The 23,906-nt window shown below is 45.6% G+C and overlaps 1 protein-coding gene across 3 annotated transcripts in view; it reads left to right on the forward strand.

Moving 5' to 3' along the window:
• The first annotated feature begins 354 nt into the window (after window positions 1–354).
• The window catches only part of LOC106576477 (plexin-A4), a 653,820-nt gene continuing 630,268 nt past the window's right edge, over window positions 355–23,906 (forward strand). Inside the window, exon 1 of one of the 3 annotated variants that reach the window (XM_082964056.1) lies at window positions 355–1,037. The gene's annotated coding sequence lies outside the window, so the exon portion shown is untranslated. The remainder of the gene's footprint in view (window positions 1,038–23,906) is intronic. The other 2 variants (XM_082964054.1, XM_082964055.1) reach the window with 2 other exon arrangements.

Raw genomic sequence — 23,906 nt, forward strand, 5'->3', positions numbered from 1 at the left:
AAAGGCTTTTCTAGTTTTAAATGTTGTTGCATAGGCATTCGTAAATATCAGAATACCAACGGAAAGCCAATATCTTGAGCTGTTAGAAACTTTAAAAAATAATCAACGACAAAATAAAATAATCCCTTGACACAGAGCAAGTGTGTTAATTATATTTAATTTCCCTAATCTCCATCTTCAAATGATGCTCTGATTAGATATTTAAATCCGATGATCATTTCACCCCCAGTATTGTATTCATGTGTATTCCCTTTGGCATAGCCAAATCCCTTTCACGCTGGAATGAATGCATTACATAAACATAGAAAATACATTCGCTGGCTGCGGGCTTCAGCATATGCCTCTCATTCATCATGTGAGCTGCGCTTCTGTGATTGCTGGCAGTGAAATGTTACAATTAGCCCAATCACAGCCCTCGATCCGAGATGTCAACTGCGGGCGAGTCAGAAGGCTTGGTTTACCAAGACAGTCGCTCCTTGCGCCCCGGCATAGCGCCATACACTCAAATCCCTACCCAGTTACTCAGTTGTCAGCTGCGAACCTGCAAACTCGAAAAGCACCCTCTCTCTCTTATCCCCTCTCGTCGCAGCATCACACAACGCCTTTCAGATGGGAGCATCGCATTGATCTACAGCGCGACACAGCCTCTTGCGGAATCCTACAGTGCAGCGATTTTCAAGGCATAAGTGCGTCCGCGTTTGGGATGGGAGGTGTTGTGATCCCGCCGGGTCTGAGTCCACTCGGAGCGGCATAGTGGCTGCAGAGGGACTCGCTGATCAGAAGTGTTATTGGGATCCTGCTGCTATTTCCCTTCGCGCTGGATTCTCATGCTTTTGACTAACACGTCGCTGCCGAGGATTTAGAACGGACCAATTCATAAAGAAGCATCACAGCCCTGTGGATTAGGACACCAAAAGGTGTTTCTTTTTACGCATCTCGTAATTTGGAAGTAAAGGAGTTGGGATTCATCGGAACGTGCCTGTTACCGCAGTGTCAATGCGACTGCGGCTGTGAACTGATATCCGCAGCGATTACAGGTAAGGACGGGCTTGTCACAGGGTGGTCATTTAACGGGACTATTATTTTTGGTCTTTATCGTTTTCTTTTTTGAAGAATTGGGGCGCGGATGCCTCTGCACCAGGTAAAGGCGTGTATACATGTTCTCTGCTGTATAGCCATGCCGCGCGGAGAACACTGCACCATCCTTCTCTTGCGGGTTTGGGATTTCAGTTTAAAAAAAATTACCTCTTACAATTTTCCCACCATCGCCACTCTGATATAGAATATGATTGCATCATTTATTGTTGCTGCTATTCTATGTGCAGTTGTGGTGCATTTTTCTGCCGTTTAACGCTTTAGAGCATGTGTACTGCTTCATTCATTTTGAGCATTTACTTGCCCAAATGCGTCCGCGCGTCTGTCCGCGCTGAACTCTATAGGTAAAGTGATATTGACCAAGTGATATTAGGGAATGTAGCCTATGGGGTGGCAGAATTTCGTAGTGTGTTAAGAGACATTTGTCCACCTTCGTACAACAATCGGCTCTGCAGTATGCTATGTGACATCCTATTGCACACCACGAGGTGGATATTTTCCCACCACTCTCTCGTCTCGTTGATATAGCCTAGCGCAATGACATCCAATAAGTCACATCCCACTGTGTAGGACTAGATGTTCCATATGATACCTCTCAGAGAGTCACAGCGTAGCTTGTGCACGGTGTCTCTGTTTTCCTGCGTGCTGTAACTCGTGGAAAGCGCACGTTGCATTATGAAACATTTATTGTAACCTCAAACGGCACATCTCCCGTCTCCGTAGCTGGAAAGCGTCGCCGATGATAAGTTGCGGGCTGCATTGCCGTGCGTCGCACGTCTCCACTCAAGTGCCTTAGGTCTAGGAACATGACCGATATGGTTTTGGGCTTGGGAAGGGAGATCCGTAGCTTGTCTGGTTTTCCCATTCACTCTTTGATTTTCCAGTATATAGTAAAAATACTAATAAAATAACTAACTTATATATATATATATATATATATATATATATATATATATATAGAGAGAGAGAGAGAGAGAGAGAGAGAGAGAGAGAGAGAGAGAGAGAGAGAGAGAGAGAGAGAGAGAGAGAGAGAGAGAGAGAGAGAGAGAGAGAGAGAGAGAGACGGTAGGCTATTATAGAATATTTAAAATCACTATAAATGTCCATGTGCAGCCTTAAACGATATAGGCTATTACATAAACGCTATTAGGGCACGCCTGTGTCCGTGAGCACGGATAGTGAGCAACGGTAGCGTTAAGTCAAAAAGTCATTTAACCTCACTGTTAAATTGTCATGACAACGTCTTTGATCCAATCCTCTTCTTCACAGAACAACATGCCACACAACTGGAATACATGTATAGCAATTCATTACTGTAGGCTATATCAATTGTTCAAGGACATAATACATTTGTTATACATAAAGAATATCTTAAATATTTAGCTCCAAACACTGGGCTGCTTGAGGGTAACGCTGTATAATCTGTGTAAAGAATCAGGCTAAAATGCTGTAACCCTTATGGCTCATATAGAGCTTGTGCCTGTAGGTTTTATAGTCAGTAGTGGGAGAGGTGATCCTGCGTTCAGTAGGCTTTATAGTCAGTAGTGGGAGAGGTGATCCTGCGTTCAGTAGGCTTTATAGTCAGTAGTGGGAGAGGTGATCCTGTGTTCAGTAGGCTTTATAGTCAGTAGTGGGAGAGGTGATCCTGTGTTCAGTAGGCTTTATAGTCAGTAGTGGGAGAGGTGATCCTGTGTTCAGTAGGCTTTATAGTCAGTAGTGGGAGAGGTGATCCTGTGTTCAGTAGGCTTTATAGTCAGTAGTGGGAGAGGTGATCCTGTGTTCAGTAGGCTTTATAGTCAGTAGTGGGAGAGGTGATCCTGCGTTCAGTAGGCTTTATAGTCAGTAGTGGGAGAGGTGATCCTGTGTTCAGTAGGCTTTATAGTCAGTAGTGGGAGAGGTGATCCTGTGTTCAGTAGGCTTTATAGTCAGTAGTGGGAGAGGTGATCCTGCGTTCAGTAGGCTTTATAGTCAGTAGTGGGAGAGGTGATCCTGTGTTCAGTAGGCTTTATAGTCAGTAGTGGGAGAGGTGATCCTGTGTTCAGTAGGCTTTATAGTCAGTAGTGGGAGAGGTGATCCTGTGTTCAGTAGGCTTTATAGTCAGTAGTGGGAGAGGTGATCCTGTGTTCAGTAGGCTTTATAGTCAGTAGTGGGAGAGGTGATCCTGTGTTCAGTAGGCTTTATAGTCAGTAGTGGGAGAGGTGATCCTGCGTTCAGTAGGCTTTATAGTCAGTAGTGGGAGAGGTGATCCTGTGTTCAGTAGGCTTTATAGTCAGTAGTGGGAGAGGTGATCCTGCGTTCAGTAGGTTTTATAGTCAGTAGTGGGAGAGGTGATCCTGTGTTCAGTAGGCTTTATAGTCAGTAGTGGGAGAGGTGATCCTGCGTTCAGTAGGCTTTATAGTCAGTAGTGGGAGAGGTGATCCTGTGTTCAGTAGGCTTTATAGTCAGTAGTGGGAGAGGTGATCCTGCGTTCAGTAGGTTTTATAGTCAGTAGTGGGAGAGGTGATCCTGTGTTCAGTAGGCTTTATAGTCAGTAGTGGGAGAGGTGATCCTGTGTTCAGTAGGCTTTATAGTCAGTAGTGGGAGAGGTGATCCTGTGTTCAGTAGGCTTTATAGTCAGTAGTGGGAGAGGTGATCCTGTGTTCAGTAGGCTTTATAGTCAGTAGTGGGACAGGTGATCCTGTGTTCAGTAGACTTTATAGTCAGTAGTGGGAGAGGTGATCCTGTGTTCAGTAGGCTTTATAGTCAGTAGTGGGACAGGTGATCCTGTGTTCAGTAGGCTTTATAGTCAGTAGTGGGAGAGGTGATCCTGTGTTCAGTAGGTTTTATAGTCAGTAGTGGGAGAGGTGATCCTGTGTTCAGTAGGCTTTATAGTCAGTAGTGGGAGAGGTGATCCTGTGTTCAGTAGGCTTTATAGTCAGTAGTGGGAGAGGTGATCCTGTGTTCAGTAGGCTTTATAGTCAGTAGTGGGAGAGGTGATCCTGTGTTCAGTAGGCTTTATAGTCAGTAGTGGGAGAGGTGATCCTGTGTTCAGTAGGCTTTATAGTCAGTAGTGGGAGAGGTGATCCTGCGTTCAGTAGGCTTTATAGTCAGTAGTGGGAGAGGTGATCCTGTGTTCAGTAGACTTTATAGTCAGTAGTGGGAGAGGTGATCCTGCGTTCAGTAGGTTTTATAGTCAGTAGTGGGAGAGGTGATCCTGCGTTCAGTAGGCTTTATAGTCAGTAGTGGGAGAGGTGATCCTGTGTTCAGTAGGCTTTATAGTCAGTAGTGGGAGAGGTGATCCTGTGTTCAGTAGGCTTTATAGTCAGTAGTGGGAGAGGTGATCCTGTGTTCAGTAGGCTTTATAGTCAGTAGTGGGAGAGGTGATCCTGCCTTCAGTAGGCTTTATAGTCAGTAGTGGGAGAGGTGATCCTGCGTTCAGTAGGTTTTATAGTCAGTAGTGGGAGAGGTGATCCTGCGTTCAGTAGGTTTTATAGTCAGTAGTGGGAGAGGTGATCCTGCGTTCAGTAGGCTTTATAGTCAGTAGTGGGAGAGGTGATCCTGTGTTCAGTAGGCTTTATAGTCAGTAGTGGGAGAGGTGATCCTGTGTTCAGTAGGCTTTATAGTCAGTAGTGGGAGAGGTGATCCTGTGTTCAGTAGGCTTTATAGTCAGTAGTGGGAGAGGTGATCCTGCGTTCAGTAGGCTTTATAGTCAGTAGTGGGAGAGGTGATCCTGTGTTCAGTAGGCTTTATAGTCAGTAGTGGGAGAGGTGATCCTGTGTTCAGTAGGCTTTATAGTCAGTAGTGGGAGAGGTGATCCTGCGTTCAGTAGGCTTTATAGTCAGTAGTGGGAGAGGTGATCCTGTGTTCAGTAGGCTTTATAGTCAGTAGTGGGAGAGGTGATCCTGCGTTCAGTAGGTTTTATAGTCAGTAGTGGGACAGGTGACCCTGTGTTCAGTAGACTTTATAGTCAGTAGTGGGAGAGGTGATCCTGCGTTCAGTAGGCTTTATAGTCAGTAGTGGGAGAGGTGATCCTGTGTTCAGTAGGCTTTATAGTCAGTAGTGGGAGAGGTGATCCTGTGTTCAGTAGGCTTTATAGTCAGTAGTGGGAGAGGTGATCCTGTGTTCAGTAGGCTTTATAGTCAGTAGTGGGAGAGGTGATCCTGCGTTCAGTAGGCTTTATAGTCAGTAGTGGGAGAGGTGATCCTGTGTTCAGTAGGCTTTATAGTCAGTAGTGGGAGAGGTGATCCTGCGTTCAGTAGGCTTTATAGTCAGTAGTGGGAGAGGTGATCCTGCGTTCAGTAGGTTTTATAGTCAGTAGTGGGAGAGGTGATCCTGCGTTCAGTAGGCTTTATAGTCAGTAGTGGGAGAGGTGATCCTGTGTTCAGTAGGCTTTATAGTCAGTAGTGGGAGAGGTGATCCTGTGTTCAGTAGGCTTTATAGTCAGTAGTGGGAGAGGTGATCCTGTGTTCAGTAGGCTTTATAGTCAGTAGTGGGAGAGGTGATCCTGTGTTCAGTAGGCTTTATAGTCAGTAGTGGGAGAGGTGATCCTGTGTTCAGTAGGCTTTATAGTCAGTAGTGGGAGAGGTGATCCTGTGTTCAGTAGGCTTTATAGTCAGTAGTGGGAGAGGTGATCCTGTGTTCAGTAGGCTTTATAGTCAGTAGTGGGAGAGGTGATCCTGTGTTCAGTAGGCTTTATAGTCAGTAGTGGGAGAGGTGATCCTGCGTTCAGTAGGCTTTATAGTCAGTAGTGGGAGAGGTGATCCTGTGTTCAGTAGGTTTTATAGTCAGTAGTGGGACAGGTGACCCTGTGTTCAGTAGACTTTATAGTCAGTAGTGGGAGAGGTGATCCTGCGTTCAGTAGGCTTTATAGTCAGTAGTGGGAGAGGTGATCCTGTGTTCAGTAGGCTTTATAGTCAGTAGTGGGAGAGGTGATCCTGTGTTCAGTAGACTTTATAGTCAGTAGTGGGAGAGGTGATCCTGTGTTCAGTAGGCTTTATAGTCAGTAGTGGGAGAGGTGATCCTGTGTTCAGTAGGCTTTATAGTCAGTAGTGGGAGAGGTGATCCTGCGTTCAGTAGGCTTTATAGTCAGTAGTGGGAGAGGTGATCCTGTGTTCAGTAGGCTTTATAGTCAGTAGTGGGAGAGGTGATCCTGTGTTCAGTAGGCTTTATAGTCAGTAGTGGGAGAGGTGATCCTGTGTTCAGTAGGCTTTATAGTCAGTAGTGGGAGAGGTGATCCTGTGTTCAGTAGGTTTTATAGTCAGTAGTGGGAGAGGTGATCCTGTGTTCAGTAGGTTTTATAGTCAGTAGTGGGAGAGGTGATCCTGTGTTCAGTAGGTTTTATAGTCAGTAGTGGGAGAGGTGATCCTGCGTTCAGTAGGCTTTATAGTCAGTAGTGGGAGAGGTGATCCTGCGTTCAGTAGGCTTTATAGTCAGTAGTGGGAGAGGTGATCCTGCGTTCAGTAGGCTTTATAGTCAGTAGTGGGAGAGGTGATCCTGTGTTCAGTAGGTTTTATAGTCAGTAGTGGGAGAGGTGATCCTGCGTTCAGTAGGTTTTATAGTCAGTAGTGGGAGAGGTGATCCTGTGTTCAGTAGGCTTTATAGTCAGTAGTGGGAGAGGTGATCCTGCGTTCAGTAGGCTTTATAGTCAGTAGTGGGAGAGGTGATCCTGCGTTCAGTAGGCTTTATAGTCAGTAGTGGGAGAGGTGATCCTGCGTTCAGTAGGCTTTATAGTCAGTAGTGGGAGAGGTGATCCTGTGTTCAGTAGGCTTTATAGTCAGTAGTGGGAGAGGTGATCCTGTGTTCAGTAGGCTTTATAGTCAGTAGTGGGAGAGGTGATCCTGCGTTCAGTAGGTTTTATAGTCAGTAGTGGGAGAGGTGATCCTGTGTTCAGTAGGCTTTATAGTCAGTAGTGGGAGAGGTGATCCTGTGTTCAGTAGGCTTTATAGTCAGTAGTGGGAGAGGTGATCCTGTGTTCAGTAGGCTTTATAGTCAGTAGTGGGAGAGGTGATCCTGCGTTCAGTAGGCTTTATAGTCAGTAGTGGGAGAGGTGATCCTGTGTTCAGTAGGCTTTATAGTCAGTAGTGGGAGAGGTGATCCTGCGTTCAGTAGGCTTTATAGTCAGTAGTGGGAGAGGTGATCCTGCGTTCAGTAGGCTTTATAGTCAGTAGTGGGAGAGGTGATCCTGCGTTCAGCAGCTCAGTAGTCTGGTGTTATGGGAGCACCAGCATCACAGAGAAGCTGAAAGCTTTCTTTATTAGTCTGTGGTTATAGACCAGTCTACACAGCAGCCAGACAGCCACTGGGACGTGCAGTGTAGTAGGCTACCTGGAAGAGTGTCTATTTAATATCCAGTCACTGCCGCACCGCTATCCATTTAGACCTTAGAAAGCTCCTTCTGTATAGTGGGATGTAGGTCCTTGACTCATAGTGCAGCTTTACAGAAACCCTCTCTCTCTCTCTCTCTCTCTCTCTCCTCTCTCTCTCTCTCTCTCTCTCTCTCTCTCTCTCTCTCTCTCTCTCTCTCTCTCTCTCTCTCTCTCTCTCTCTCTCTCTCTCTCCTCTCTCTCTCTCTCTCTCTCTCTCTCTCTCTCTCTCTCTCTCTCTCTCCCTCTCTCATCTCTCTCTCCCTCTCTCTCCCTCTCTCTCTTATAGCTTATACTCTATAGTATGTATACATTAGTACACTATCGTATGCACACTATAGTATGTATACATTATTAGACTATAGTCTACACACCATAATATGTATACATTATTACACTATAGTCTACACACTATAATATGTATACATTATTACACTATAGTATGTATACATTATTACACTATAGCTTATAACACTATAGTCTACACACTATAGTATGTATACACTACAGTCTATATACTATAGTATGTAAACATTATTACACTATAGTCTACACACTATAATATGTAAACATTGTTACACACAGTATGTATACATTAGTACACTATAGTCTACACACTATATTATGTATACATTATTACACTATAGCCTATACACTATAGTATGTATACATTATTACACTATAGTCTATACACTATAGTATGTATACATTATTACACTATAGTCTATACACTATAGTATGTATACATTATTACACTATAGTCTATACACTATAGTATGTATACATTATTACACTATAGTCTATACACTATAGTATGTATACATTATTACAATATAGTCTACATACATTATAGGTATACATTATCCATCCATTGACTTTAGCCTATATGTTCCCTTTAGATCCCTCTGAAATAGTATAAGGATTGGATCTGTATTTCGGGGCTGTATTAGTGAATAGTGTGAGGCTCCATCCAATGAATGATCATGCTGGGCATAGTGTGCCTAGAGAGAGGGAGCTCTTCACAGAGCAGGGCCAGGGAGACTGAGAACTGCAGTAAGGGGTCAGAGAAGGACCAGGGAGACTGAGAACTGCAGTAAGAGGTCAGAACAGGGCCAGGGAGACTGAGAACTGCAGTAAGGGGTCAGAACAGGGCCAGGGAGACTGAGAACTGCAGTAAGGGGTCAGAGAAGGACCAGGGAGACTGAGAACTCCAGTACGGGGTCAGAGAAGGACCAGGGAGACTGAGAACTGCAGTAAGGGGTCAGAACAGGACCAGGGAGACTGAGAACTGCAGTAAGGGGTCAGAACAGGACCAGGGAGACTGAAGGCTACAGTAAGGGGTCAGAACAGGACCAGGGAGACTGAAGGCTACAGTAAGGGGTCAGAACAGGACCAGGGAGACTGAAGGCTACAGTAAGGGGTCAGAACAGGACCAGGGAGACTGAAGGCTACAGTAAGGGGTCAGAACAGGACCAGGGAGACTGAAGGCTACAGTAAGGGGTCAGAACAGGACCAGGGAGACTGAAGGCTGCAGTAAGGGGTCAGAACAGGACCAGGGAGACTGAAGGCTGCAGTAAGGGGTCAGAACAGGACCAGGGAGACTGAAGGCTACAGTAAGGGGTCAGAACAGGACCAGGGAGACTGAAGGCTACAGTAAGGGGTCAGAACAGGACCAGGGAGACTGAAGGCTACAGTAAGGGGTCAGAACAGGACCAGGGAGACTGAAGGCTACAGTAAGGGGTCAGAACAGGACCAGGGAGACTGAAGGCTACAGTAAGGGGTCAGAACAGGACCAGGGAGACTGAAGGCTACAGTAAGGGGTCAGAACAGGACCAGGGAGACTGAAGGCTACAGTAAGGGGTCAGAACAGGGCCAGGGGACTGAGAGCTGCAGTGAGGGGTCAGAGGAGGGCCAGAGGGACTGAGAGCTGCAGTGAGGGGTCAGAGCAGAGCCAGGGGACTAAGAGCTGCAGTGGGGTCTGCTCTATCCCATTGACTATTGCCTTCATGAATGACGATGAATAAATGTGTTGGTGTGCAGTGCTGTGTACAATGTGTTTTGAAGCAGTACCTGAATAGACTAGCACACTTCTGAAACATACTGAATTGAGGTAAGTGTAGTCAGTTGCAGCTTTTAATGATCGTTATTAGGATCCCCATTAGCCCACGCCAAAGGCCACAGCTAGTCTTACTGGGGTCTGATACACAGTGGTGGAAAAAGTACTCCATTTTCATACTTGAGTAAAAGTAAAGATACCGTAATAGAAAATGACTCAAGTTAAAGTGAAAGTCACCCAGTAAAATACTACTTGAGTAAAAGTCTAAAAGTATTTGGTTTTACATATACTTCAGTATCAACAGTAAATGTAGTTGCTAAAATATACTTAAGTATCAAAAGTAAAAGTAATAGTATGAATAATTTTAAATTCCTTATATTAAGCAAACCAGACAGCACATTTAAAAACAATTTTTTAACTGATAGCCAGGGGCACGCTCCAACACTCAGACATAATTTACAAATAAAACGTGTTTAGTGTGTCCGCCAGATCAGAGGCAGTAGGGATGACCAGGGATGTTCTCTGTTTAGTGAGTCCTCCAGATCAGAGGCAGTAGGGATGACCAGGGATGTTCTCTGTTTAGTGAGTCTGCCAGATCAGAGGCAGTAGGGATGACCAGGGATGTTCTCTGTTTAGTGAGTCCTCCAGATCAGGGCAGTAGGGATGACCAGGGATGTTCTCTGTTTAGTGAGTCCACCAGATCAGAGGCAGTAGGGATGACCAGGGATGTTCTCTGTTTAGTGAGTCCACCAGATCAGAGGCAATAGGGATGACCAGGGATGTTCTCTATTTAGTGAGTCCACCAGATCAGGGCAGTAGGGATGACCATGGATGTTCTCTGTTTAGTGAGTCTGTCAGATCAGAGGCAATAGGGATGACCAGGGATGTTCTCTGTTTAGTGAGTCCTCCAGATCAGGGCAGTAGGGATGACCAGGGATGTTCTCTGTTTAGTGAGTCTGTCAGATCAGGGCAGTAGGGATGACCAGGGATGTTCTCTGTTTAGTGAGTCCTCCAGATCAGAGGCAGTAGGGATGACCAGGGATGTTCTCTGTTTAGTGAGTCCTCCAGATCAGAGGCAATAGGGATAACCAGGGATGTTCTCTGTTTAGTGAGTCCTCCAGATCAGGGCAGTAGGGATGACCAGGGATGTTCTCTGTTTAGTGAGTCTGCCAGATCAGAGGCAGTAGGGATGACCAGGGATGTTCTCTGTTTAGTGAGTCTATCAGATCAGGGCAGTAGGGATGACCAGGGATGTTCTCTGTTTAGTGAGTCCACCAGATCAGAGGCAATAGGGATGACCAGGGATGTTCTCTGTTTAGTGAGTCCTCCAGATCAGGGCAGTAGGGATGACCAGGGATGTTCTCTGTTTAGTGAGTCCTCCAGATCAGAGGCAGTAGGGATGACCAGGGATGTTCTCTGTTTAGTGAGTCCTCCAGATCAGAGGCAATAGGGATAACCAGGGATGTTCTCTGTTTAGTGAGTCCTCCAGATCAGAGGCAGTAGGGATGACCAGGGATGTTCTCTGTTTAGTGAGTCCTCCAGATCAGGGCAGTAGGGATGACCAGGGATGTTCTCTGTTTAGTGAGTCTGCCAGATCAGAGGCAGTAGGGATGACCAGGGATGTTCTCTGTTTTAGTGAGTCTATCAGATCAGGGCAGTAGGGATGACCAGGGATGTTCTCTGTTTAGTGAGTCCACCAGATCAGAGGCAATAGGGATGACCAGGGATGTTCTCTGTTTAGTGAGTCCTCCAGATCAGGGCAGTAGGGATGACCAGGGATGTTCTCTGTTTAGTGAGTCCTCCAGATCAGGGCAGTAGGGATGACCAGGGATGTTCTCTGTTTAGTGAGTCCTCCAGATCAGGGCAGTAGGGATAACCAGGGATGTTCTCTGTTTAGTGAGTCCACCAGATCAGAGGCAGTAGGGATGACCAGGGATGTTCTCTGTTTAGTGAGTCCTCCAGATCAGGGCAGTAGGGATGACCAGGGATGTTCTCTGTTTAGTGAGTCCTCCAGATCAGGGCAGTAGGGATGACCAGGGATGTTCTCTGTTTAGTGAGTCCTCCAGATCAGGGCAGTAGGGATGACCATGGATGTTCTCTGTTTAGTGAGTCCTCCAGATCAGGGCAGTAGGGATGACCAGGGATGTTCTCTGTTTAGTGAGTCCACCAGATCAGAGGCAGTAGGGATGACCATGGATGTTCTCTGTTTAGTGAAGTGAGTCCACCAGATCAGAGGCAGTAGGGATGACCAGGGATGTTCTCTGTTTAGTGAGTCCACCAGATCAGAGGGCCGTAGGGGATGACAAGGGATGTTCTCTGTTTAGTGAGTCCTCCAGATCAGAGGCAGTAGGGATTACCAGGGGTGTTCTCTGTTTAGTGAGTCCTCCAGATCAGAGGCAGTAGGGATGACCAGGGATGTTCTCTGTTTAGTGAGTCCACCAGATCAGGGCAGTAGGGATGACCAGGGATGTTCTCTGTTTAGTGAAGTGAGTCCACCAGATCAGAGGCAATAGGGATGACCAGGGATGTTCTCTGTTTAGTGAGTCCACCAGATCAGAGGCAGTAGGGATGACCAGGGATGTTCTCTGTTTAGTGAGTCTACCCAGATCAGAGGCAGTAGGGATGACCAGGGATGTTCTGTTGATAAGTGTGTGAATTGGACCATTTTCCTGTCCTGCTAAGCGCTCAAAATGTAACGAGTACTTTTGGGTGTCAGTGAAAATGTTTGGAGTAAAAAGTACAATATTTTCTTCATGAATGTAGTGAAGTTAAAGGAAAAGTAGTCGAAAATATAAATAGTAAAATAAGGTACAGATACCCCAAAAACTACTTAAGTAGTACTTTAAAGTACTTTTACTGAAGTACTTTACACCACTGCCGATACATAATGAAAAATACATTACAAACAAAAATAGTTTACAATTTACATACATTTAAGAACATTAGCATGTAGACATTACAGACTTACATGTATAAAAAATACGAACTAAAGACACACAAATGTATTGTTGTTCTAGTTGTTGTTCATCTGTGGCTCAGCTGCACTATGTACCTTCGAGGGAATAAGTGGTTGCCTTTGTGTCTGGCCATGGATGGCAGGGTAACTGGAACAGCTGGCAGAGGGTAGGTGGCTACCTGCAGGCCGCTGAACCACTGGACCAGTCTGGCCATGGATAGCAGGGTAACTGGAACAGCTGGCAGAGGGTAGGTGGCTACCTGCAGGCCGCTGAACCGCTGGACCAGTCTGGCCATGGATGGCAGGGTAACTGGAACAGCTGGCAGAGGGTAGGTGGCTACCTGCAGGCCGCTGAACCGCTGGACCAGTCTGGCCATGGATGGCAGGGTAACTGGAACAGCTGGCAGAGGGTAGGTGGCTACCTGCAGGCCGCTGAACCACTGGACCAGTCTGGCCATGGATGGCAGGGTAACTGGAACAGCTGGCAGAGGGTAGGTGGCTACCTGCAGGCCGCTGAACCGCTGGACCAGTCTGGCCATGGATGGCAGGGTAACTGGAACAGCTGGCAGAGGGTAGGTGGCTACCTGCAGGCCGCTGAACCGCTGGACCAGTCTGGCCATGGATGGCAGGGTAACTGGAACAGCTGGCAGAGGGTAGGTGGCTACCTGCAGGCCGCTGAACCGCTGGACCAGTCTGGCCATGGATGGCAGGGTAACTGGAGCACTAGCTGCAGGTTAGGAGGAGTGTGTGTGTGTGTGTGTATTCCATCCTGTGTGTGTGTGTGTGTGTGTGTGTGTGTGTGTGTGCTATCCCAGCTCGTCTGTAAGCATTTCACTGTAAGGTCTACACCTGTTGTGTTCGGCGCATGTGACAAATACAATTTGATTTGATTTGATCTCACCTCATTCCTCCCATCACAGTGGGCACCCCATCTCAATGGGAAACATTTAGTTCCCTGCATACTTTGATACTCTGTCATCTGGTGCCTTCCAGTTCAGCTAGCAGCCTTGATTCTACTGGCACTGTCCATCAGCACCCGCCTATAGGAATTTAACGGCAGCGTTTATCGGCCTGTAAGCACTTAATGTTGACATACTAGCTTCTGTTTGTTGGCTGCTGTTGTGGCTGGAATTTGGACCTGGAGATCATGGCCTTGTCAATATTGTGACACCCCTGAACTGATATACTCCCTCTAGTACAGCCTTGATTTTTGAGATGAGGTGCTGTGTAGTTCAAATAAAATGGATATTCAAATCATTTGAGACATGACCGAATCAGAGAAATATGAATGAAATCTCCACAATGACATGAATGTTGCTCAGTGGCCCAAGCAGGAAGTTTGGACACACACACACGCATAATTCGGCATGATAGTGTGTGTGTGTCCAAACTTCCGCTCGTGAGCCGCTTGCCGGTATGAATGCTCACTAACAGAGCCTCTGCTGTGCCAGGCTGAATGATGGGTGTGTGGAGTTCATCTGAATGGAAGACTCTGTTTGCTGTGTGTGTGTGTGTGTGTGTCTGTCTGTCTGTCTGTCTGTCTGTCTGTCTGTCTGTCTGTCTGTCTGTCTGTCTGTCTGTCTGTCTGTCTGTCTGTCTGTCTGTCTGTCTGTCTGTCTGTCTGTCTGTCTGTCTGTCTGTCTGTCTGTCTGTCTGTCTGTCTGTCTGTCTGTCTGTGTGTGTGTGTGTGTGGAAGCACCACCCCAAATGGGCTGAGAGAAAGCTGCCAGACACAGAATTGTTGTTCCTCTCTCGCTCTCTCTCTAACCAGTGGGACTCACAAGTGTTCTGTATGTGAAAGAAATGTGTCTGGAAAGGCCCATGGATATCCATATCAGTGTAGTCTGTATGAGGACTTAATAGTGTTGTGTTTCTGAGACATTCATGGGTCAATGTGTGACATAATGAGGTGTTGTCCTCTGGTTCTCTGTTCATATGAGGCCTGGCTGACTTACTCTAAATAAACCGTTTTCAGATGATGCTATATTAGTCTGCACCACGCAGAGCATGAAATGAAAGCAATACATTCGTTTTGTTTTAGATGCGTGAAATGATGAGACAATTGCAGACAGCCAAAATGCGCTTTTCGCTCCCATTTTCTGTCGCCGCTGTTTGAAGTCCACAAGAGGATTAGGCCTAATTCTGTGTTTATCAGCCTGACGAGAGCAAACACGCACACACGCACACACACACACACACACACACACGCACACACGCACACACACACACACACACACACACACACACACACACACACACACACACACACACACACACACACACACACACACACACACACACACACACACACACCATTAGATACCAATCTACAACACATCGAGGGTATCATATCAAGCCTAGCCTCAAAGCTCTCGATCTATACAATAAAACTCCCCTCTGATTTCCATTGGAATCAGCCACGCTGCCATAGCCAATTTAATCCTCAATACTAACTCCCTTTTCAAGCCCCACATCAAGCAAAGCCTCTAAAACACATAACCTTCTGCACTTTTCTCATCATTTCATGCATTCACCTAAAGGGGCTCTCCTTCCGTCTCCTCAGAAGAGCTGAAGACAGTAAAACACACTCCTTCAACCCCACTACCCCTAGGGCCACGGCAGACGAGTAGTAGGAGAAAATACATCTATAGAGAGAGAGAGAGAGAGAGAGAGAGAGAGAGAGAGAGAGAGAGAGAGAGAGAGAGAGAGAGAGAGAGAGAGAGAGAGAGAGAGAGAGAGAGAGAGAGAGAGAGAGAGAGAGAGAGAGAGAGAGAGAGAGAGAGAGAGAGAGAGAGAGAGAGAGAGAGAGAGAGAGTGTGTGGAGATAGGAAGAAAGAGAGAGAGAGTGTGGAGATAGGAAAGAAAGAGAGAGAGAGAGTGTGGAGATAGGAAAGAGAGAGAGAGAGTGTGGGAGATAGGAAAGAGAGAGAGAGTGTGGAGATAGGAAAGAAGAGAGAGAGAGTGTGTGGAGATAGGAAAAAAAGAGAGAGAGAGTGTGTGGAGATAGGAAAGAAAGAGAGAGAGAGTGTGTGGAGATAGGAAAGAAAGAGAGAGAGAGAGTGTGGAGATAGGAAAGAAAGAGAGAGAGAGTGTGGAGATAGGAAAGAAAGAGAGAGAGAGTGTGTGGAGATAGGAAAGAAAGAGAGAGAGAGAGTGTGGAGATAGGAAAGAAAGAGAGAGAGAGTGTGGAGATAGGAAAGAAAGAGAGAGAGAGTGAGTGTGGAGATAGGAAAGAAAGAGAGAGAGAGAGAGTGAGTGAGAGGGAGAAAGGGTAATGATGCCATCTTTCACAGGCCCTCATCCCACCTCCCTCCTGTCTGTTGAGAGTTGCCGGGAGTGTCAGCAGGGTATCTGTATGCAGTGTTACCGCGGTAATTCAGACACACCATGAGCAGAGCTGCAACAGAACGGGGTGCGACTTAACACCCCCCCCCCCCCCCCCCCCCCCCCCCCCCCTCCAGGAGGCACTATACTGTTTGGTGCAACATATGTTCTAGCAGTGGGATTGATGTTCCTGTTACAGCTAGACTTACTGTAGATGGTTATGTTCCTGTTACAGTTAGACTTACTGTAGATGGTTATGTTCCTGTTACAGCTAGCCTTACTGTAGATGGTTATGTTCCTGTTACAGTTAGACTTACTGTAGATGGTTATGTTCCTGTTACAGCTAGACTTACTGTAGATGGTTATGTTCCTGTTACAGCTAGACTTACTGTAGATGGTTATGTTCCTGTTACAGTTAGACTTACTGTAGATGGTTATGTTCCTGTTACAGCTAGCCTTACTGTAGATGGTTATGTTCCTGTTACAGCTAGCCTTACTGTAGATGGTTATGTTCCTGTTACAGCTAGCCTTACTGTAGACGGTTATGTTCCTGTTACAGCTAGCCTTACTGTAGATGGTTATGTTCCTGTTACAGCTAGACATACTGTAGATGGTTATGTTCCTGTTACAGCTAGACTTACTGTAGATGGTTATGTTCCTGTTACAGTTAGACTTACTGTAGATGGTTATGTTCCTGTTACAGCTAGACTTACTGTAGACGGTTATGTTCCTGTTACAGCTAGCCTTACTGTAGATGGTTATGTTCCTGTTACAGCTAGACTTACTGTAGATGGTTATGTTCCTGTTACAGCTAGCCTTACTGTAGATGGTTATGTTCCTGTTACAGCTAGACATACTGTAGATGGTTATGTTCCTGTTACAGCTAGACTTACTGTAGATGGTTATGTTCCTGTTACAGCTAGACTTACTGTAGATGGTTATGTTCCTGTTACAGTTAGACTTACTGTAGATGGTTATGTTCCTGTTACAGCTAGCCTTACTGTAGATGGTTATGTTCCTGTTACAGCTAGCCTTACTGTAGATGGTTATGTTCCTGTTACAGCTAGACTTACTGTAGATGGTTATGTTCCTGTTACAGCTAGCCTTACTGTAGATGGTTATGTTCCTGTTACAGCTAGCCTTACTGTAGATGGTTATGTTCCTGTTACAGCTAGACTTACTGTAGATGGTTATGTTCCTGTTACAGTTAGACTTACTGTAGATGGTTATGTTCCTGTTACAGTTAGACTTACTGTAGATGGTTATGTTCCTGTTACAGCTAGACTTACTGTAGATGGTTATGTTCCTGTTACAGCTAGCCTTACTGTAGATGGTTATGTTCCTGTTACAGCTAGCCTTACTGTAGATGGTTATGTTCCTGTTACAGTTAGACATACTGTAGATGGTTATGTTCCTGTTACAGTTAGACTTATTGTAGATGGTTATGTTCCTGTTACAGTTAGACTTACTGTAGATGGTTACGTTCCTGTTACAGTTAGACTTACTGTAGATGGTTATGTTCCTGTTACAGCTAGACTTACTGTAGATGGTTATGTTCCTGTTACAGCTAGACTTACTGTAGATGGTTATGTTCCTGTTACAGCTAGCCTTACTGTAGATGGCTATGTTCCTGTTACAGCTAGCCTTACTGTAGATGGTTATGTTCCTGTTACAGCTACCCTTACTGTAGATGGTTATGTTCCTGTTACAGCTAGACTTACTGTAGATGGTTACGTTCCTGTTACAGTTAGACTTACTGTAGATGGTTATGTTCCTGTTACAGCTAGACTTACTGTAGATGGTTATGTTCCTGTTACAGTTAGACTTACTGTAGATGGTTATGTTCCTGTTACAGCTAGACTTACTGTAGATGGTTATGTTCCTGTTACAGCTAGCCTTACTGTAGATGGTTATGTTCCTGTTACAGCTAGCCTTACTGTAGATGGCTATGTTCCTGTTACAGCTAGCCTTACTGTAGATGGTTATGTTCCTGTTACAGTTAGACTTACTGTAGATGGTTATGTTCCTGTTACAGCTAGACTTACTGTAGATGGTTATGTTCCTGTTACAGTTAGACTTACTGGTTATCTCTTGTCTGTGGTTCTTCTTCACTCTCCTGCCTGGCATTCTTGGTCAGAGTTCAGTTTTTTGTCAACTAGTCTTGTTGTTGGGATTTATTGCTGGTTTGAAGGTAGGTTATAGTGCAGCTGTGCCCATGGTGAATATCCTTTGGTGAGGGATTGGAGACTAGGCACATACGACTAGGAGCCGTAGGTTTTCCTGGTCAGGTCTCACGGTTAGGAAAACCTCATGGCCCTACCCTATAGACACAAGGCTGGAACCACAGTAGAGGCTGGAACCACAGTAGAGGATGGAACCACAGTAGAGGCTGAAACCACAGTAGAGGCTGAAACCACACTAGAGGCTGAAACCACACTAGAGGCTGAAACCACACTAGAGGCTGAAACCACAGTAGAGGCTGAAACCACACTAGAGGCTGAAACCACACTAGAGGCTGAAACCACACTAGAGGCTGAAACCACACTAGAGCCTGAAACCACACTAGAGGCTGGAACCACACTAGAGGCTGGAACCACACTAGAGCCTGGAACCACACTAGAGCCTGGAACCACACTAGAGGCTGAAACCACACTAGAGGCTGAAACCACACTAGAGGCTGAAACCACACTAGAGTCTGGAACCACACTAGAGGCTGGAACCACACTAGAGGCTGAAACCACACTAGAGGCTGAAACCACACTAGAGGCTGAAACCACACTAGAGGCTGAAACCACACTAGAGGCTGAAACCACACTAGAGGCTGAAATCACACTAGAGGCTGAAACCACACTAGAGGCTGAAACCACACTAGAGGCTGAAACCACACTAGAGGCTGAAACCACACTAGAGACTGAAACCACACTAGAGGCTGGAACCACACTAGAGGCTGAAACCACACTAGGCTCAGTAGAAGTTCAATAGAACCAGCGTTCTCTCCAGCTTCTCATTAATCCACATTGTTTCATTATTCCGCCCTATTGATTTAGTTGCCTTTGTAATTACTATTCACCAGGAAGAGGTGATATCCCACTGGGTACAGACGTCAGCTCAACGTCTATTCCACATTGGTCCTACGTAATTTCATTAAAACGACTTGGAAACAATGTTGATTCAACCAGTTTGTGCCCAGTGGGATGATGATGGGAGAATGTGGATTGGAGTGCACACTGTCTGTCTGTCTGTCTGTCTGTCTGTCTGTCTGTCTGTCTGTCTGTCTGTCTGTCTGTCTGTCTGTCTGTCTGTCTGTCTGTCTGTCTGTCTGTCTGTCTGTCTGTCTGTCTGTCTGTCTGTCTCTTTGTCTCTCTGTCTCTCTCTGTCTCTCTGTCTCTCTCTGTCTCTCTCTGTCTCTCTCTGTGTCTCGCTCTGTGTCTGTCTCTCTCTGTCTGTCTGTCTGTCTGTCTGTCTGTCTGTCTGTCTGTCTGTCTGTCTGTCTGTCTGTCTGTCTGTCTGTCTGTCTGTCTGTCTGTCTGTCTGTCTGTCTGTCTGTCTGTCTGTCTGTCTGTCTGTCTGTCTGTCTGTCTGTCTGTCTGTCTGTCTGTCTGTCTCTTTCTGTCTCTCTCTGTCTCTCTCTGTCTCTCTCTGTGTCTCTCTGTCTCTCTCTGTGTCTCTCTGATACCTTGGGAAAGTTGATGAATCACAGAAAGCTTTGTGTATTCTGTAAGGAAATGAAAGAGGAGTTCTAGATATTGACGTACTTCTGTACAGACGTTTTTCTGCCTTCCTAAATGGGTTTCAATACACAGTGAATTCTTGCCACACATCTCCATGCATTCATTTTACCGCAAGCTGTGGTGTAGGCTATTAGATGTCTCAGCCATAGAACTCCCCAACCCCACAGCCACCCACACAGCTAAGTGCGTTCCCATGGCAACATGACCGTTCCCCCCTCCTCAGCGTAGTTCCCAGTCACCTGCAGAAACATGCTAGAGGGTGCCAACGAGCCCACATGATGTGACATTGAGATAGGCGTTGACGTCCGGTGTTTGAGTGACTGGGATAGAAAGGCTTGACTCTGTACCAGCACCTTGTGTGTTTTAAGGTAACTTTGTGTGTTTTAAGATAACTTTGTGTGTTTTAAGGTAACTTTGTGTGTTTTAAGGTAACTTTGTGTGTTTTAAGATAACTTTGTGTGTTTTAAGGTAACTTTGTGTGTTTTAAGGTAACTTTGTGTGTTTTAAGATAACTTTGTGTGTTTTAAGGTAACTTTGTGTGTTTTAAGATAACTTTGTGTGTTTTAAGGTAACTTTGTGTGTTTTAAGGTAACTTTGTGTTTTTTAAGGTAACTTTGTGTGTTTTAAGATAACTTTGTGTGTTTTAAGATAACTTTGTGTGTTTTAAGGTAACTTTGTGTGTTTTAAGGTAACTTTGTGTGTTTTAAGATAACTTTGTGTGTTTTAAGGTAACTTTGTGTGTTTTAAGGTAACTTTGTGTGTTTTAAGATAACTTTGTGTGTTTTAAGGTAACTTTGTGTGTTTTAAGGTAACTTTGTGTATAGGAAGGCTGTAATGTGCCAAGTAGCTCTTGTAGACATGTTTGATGTCAGTGTCACTATGCTCCAAATTGCCTGTCAACTGACGGTATAGTAATTCAATGAAATGAATGGTCTCTGTACTATGTCCATGTCAGTGGAGGCTGCTGAAGGGAGGACGGCTCATAATAATGACTGGAACAGAGTGAATGGAAATGCATCAAACACATGGAAACCATTCTGCTCAAGCCATTACCACAAGCCCGTCCTCCCCAATTAAGGTGCCACCAGCCTCCTGTGGTGCGTGTGATACCATGACACATGTAGGGGAGTGTAAAATCAACTGTCAAGTTGCTTTTCACATTTAATGTATTCAATTTCAGAACATGGGAGAATCACTATGAAACTATAAGGTATATTTGTGTTGGTTGACCACCTAACAATGATAGTCTTCCTACTGCCTAATCCTACTGACCTGTACTGTAACACAACTGTCCTCAAATTCCCTCCTGAGCCTGGGAATCTGAGTTTTCCTCTGTGCTTTCATTGGACACAGAGCTCCAGGCAGTCTACCTCAACTAGAACCCTCAACAAGCTTGGCCAGGTTTAAGGTTAGCCTGTTGTAGTACAGCTGCAAGCGCTGTATTTCCCCACTATCAGAGTCGGGGTAAAGGACATCATCCTCTCAGTACAGGGAAGGGATGGGAAAGCACTAAGCGTTGTGTTGTGTTCCGAGGCTTATTTCTCCTCCTCCCCCGTTCTGCACTGTCATCACGATTCTCCTGGAAAGCAGTGATTGGACTATCCCAGACCTTCTACCGTATACCATCCAACCCACTGCCAGATAGCTGCAGGGTGAGTGGTGTGTGTGTGTGTGGTGTATGTGAATGTTTGTGTGTCTCTCTATCTCTCTCTCTCTCTGGGAAAAGCAATGCGATCAGGTAAAGCAGGCAGAAAATCTAAGTAACACAGCCAAACTGTGGAGAGGGGAAGCAGGGAGGAGAAGGGGGGAGATTACTGGTGCATCCCAGGCTTTCCCCCTACCACTGGGGCCTGGTGGAGTGGTAGCAAAACTGTCTTCTATGTTTAAGCCACAGGATCTGATGAGAGAGGGAGAGGAGAGGATGAAGAGTGATCGGTAAGCATAACAGACGACATTCAGGTTAACCCAATAAGGGTTATAAACACAGACGATTAACAGTGGAAGCATTAACTCTTTGTGTGTGTGATACTGTGTGTGTGTGTGTGTGATACTGTTTGTGTGTGTGATATTGTGTGTGTGATATTGTGTGTGTGATACTGTGTGTGTGTGTGTGTGTGTGTGTGTGTGTGTGTGTGTGTGTGTGTGTGTGTGTGTGTGTGTGTGTGTGTGTGTGTGTGTGTGAAAGTGTGTGTGAAAGTGTGTGTGTGATACTGTGTGTGTGTGATACTGTGTGTGTTTGATACTGTGTGTGTGAATTTGTGTGTGTGTGATACTGTGTGTGTGTGTGTGTGTGATACTGTGTGTGTGTGATACTGTGTGTGTGTGATATTGTGTGTGTGTGTGTGTGTGATATTGTGTGTGTGTGTGTGATATTGTGTGTGTGATACTTTGTGTGTGTGTGATATTGTGTATGTGATACTGTGTGTGTGATACTGTGTGTGTGTGATACTGTGTGTGTGTGATGCTGTGTGTGTGTGTGATGCTGTGTGTGTGATGCTGTGTGTGTGTGATGCTGTGTGTGTGTGATTCTGTGTGTGTGATACTGTGTGTTTGTGATACTGTGTGTTTGTGATACTGTGTGTTTGTGATACTGTGTGTTTGTGATACTGTGTGTGTGTGATACTGTGTGTATGTGATACTGTGTGTGTGTGTGTGTGTGATACTGTGTGTGTGTGTGATACTGTGTGTGTGTGTGTGATACTGTGTGTGTGTGTGATACTGTGTGTGTGTGATACTGTGTGTTTAATACTGTGTGTGTGATACTGTGTGTGTGTGATACTGTGTGTATGTGATACTGTGTGTGTGTGTGTGTGTGATACTGTGTGTGTGTGATACTGTATGTGTGTGATACTGTGTGTGTGTGTGTGATACTGTGTGTGTGTGATACTGTGTGTGCGTGATACTGTGTGTGTGTGATACTGTGTGTGTGTGATACTGTGTGTGTGATACTGTGTGTGTGTGATACTGTGTGTGTGTGATACTGTGTGTGTGTGATACTGTGTGTGTGTGTGTGTGTGTGTGATACTGTGTGTGTGATACTGTGTGTGTGATACTGTGTGTGTGTGATACTGTGTGTGTGATACTGTGTGTGTGTGTGTGATATTGTGTGTGTGTGTGTGTGATACTGTGTGTGTGATACTGTGTGTGTGTGATACTGTGTGTGTGTGATATTGTGTGTGTGTGTGTGATATTGTGTGTGTGATACTGTGTGTGTGTGATACTGTGTGTGTGATGCTGTGTGTGTGATGCTGTGTGTGTGATATTGTGTGTGTGTGTGATATTGTGTGTGTGATACTGTGTGTGTGTGATACTGTGTGTGTGATACTGTGTGTGTGATGCTGTGTGTGTGATACTGTGTGTGTGATACTGTGTGTGTGATATTGTGTGTGTGATGCTGTGTGTGTGTGATACTGTGTGTGTGATACTGTGTGTGTGTGTGATACTGTGTGTGTGTGATACTGTGTGTGTGATACTGTGTGTGTGTGTGATACTGTGTGTGTGTGATACTGTGTGTGTGTGTGTGATACTGTGTGTGTGTGATACTGTGTGTGTGATACTGTGTGTGTGTGTGATACTGTGTGTGTGTGATACTGTGTGTGTGTGTGATACTGTGTGTGTGTGATACTGTGTGCTTCAAGGGGAAGATTCCACCCTGGATTTATGATGCCCAGAGTCATTTAATCATCACTGACCTCGCTCTCCATTCTCCTCAAAGACACTTCTTTGTCCCCCTCGGCCATTACCGCCCAAATATGTCACCAACGACACTACGTGCGTGTCAAAGATTTACGGCGGGAAGACCAACCCCCTCCTATCTGTGTGTGTGAACTCTCTCTAAAAGGAGCATTGAGAGGTCCTCTCTCTAAAAGGAGCATTGAGAGGTCCTCTCTCTAAAAGGAGAACTGAGAGGTCCTCTCTCTAAAAGGAGCATTGAGAGGTCCTCTCTCTAAAAGGAGCATTGAGAGGTCCTCTCTCTAAAAGGAGAATTGAGAGGTCCTCTCTCTAAAAGGAGAACTGAGAGGTCCTCTCTCTAAAAGGAGCATTGAGAGGTCCTCTCTCTAAAAGGAGAACTGAGAGGTCCTCTCTCTAAAAGGAGCATTGAGAGGTCCTCTCTCTAAAAGGAGGACTGAGGGGTCCTCTCTCTAAAAGGAGCATTGAGAGGTCCTCTCTCTAAAAGGAGAATTGAGAGGTCCTCTCTCTAAAAGGAGAACTGAGAGGTCCTCTCTCTAAAAGGAGCATTGAGAGGTCCTCTCTCTAAAAGGAGGACTGAGGGGTCCTCTCTCTAAAAGGAGCATTGAGAGGTCCTCTCTCTAAAAGGAGAACTGAGAGGTCCTCTCTCTAAAAGGACAACGGAGAGGTCCTCTCTCTAAAAGGACAACGGAGAGGTCCTCTCTCTAAAAGGA

This window comes from Salmo salar, chromosome 17, assembly GCF_965601325.2.
Source record: "Salmo salar chromosome 17, fSalSal1, whole genome shotgun sequence".
NCBI lineage: Eukaryota > Metazoa > Chordata > Actinopteri > Salmoniformes > Salmonidae > Salmo > Salmo salar.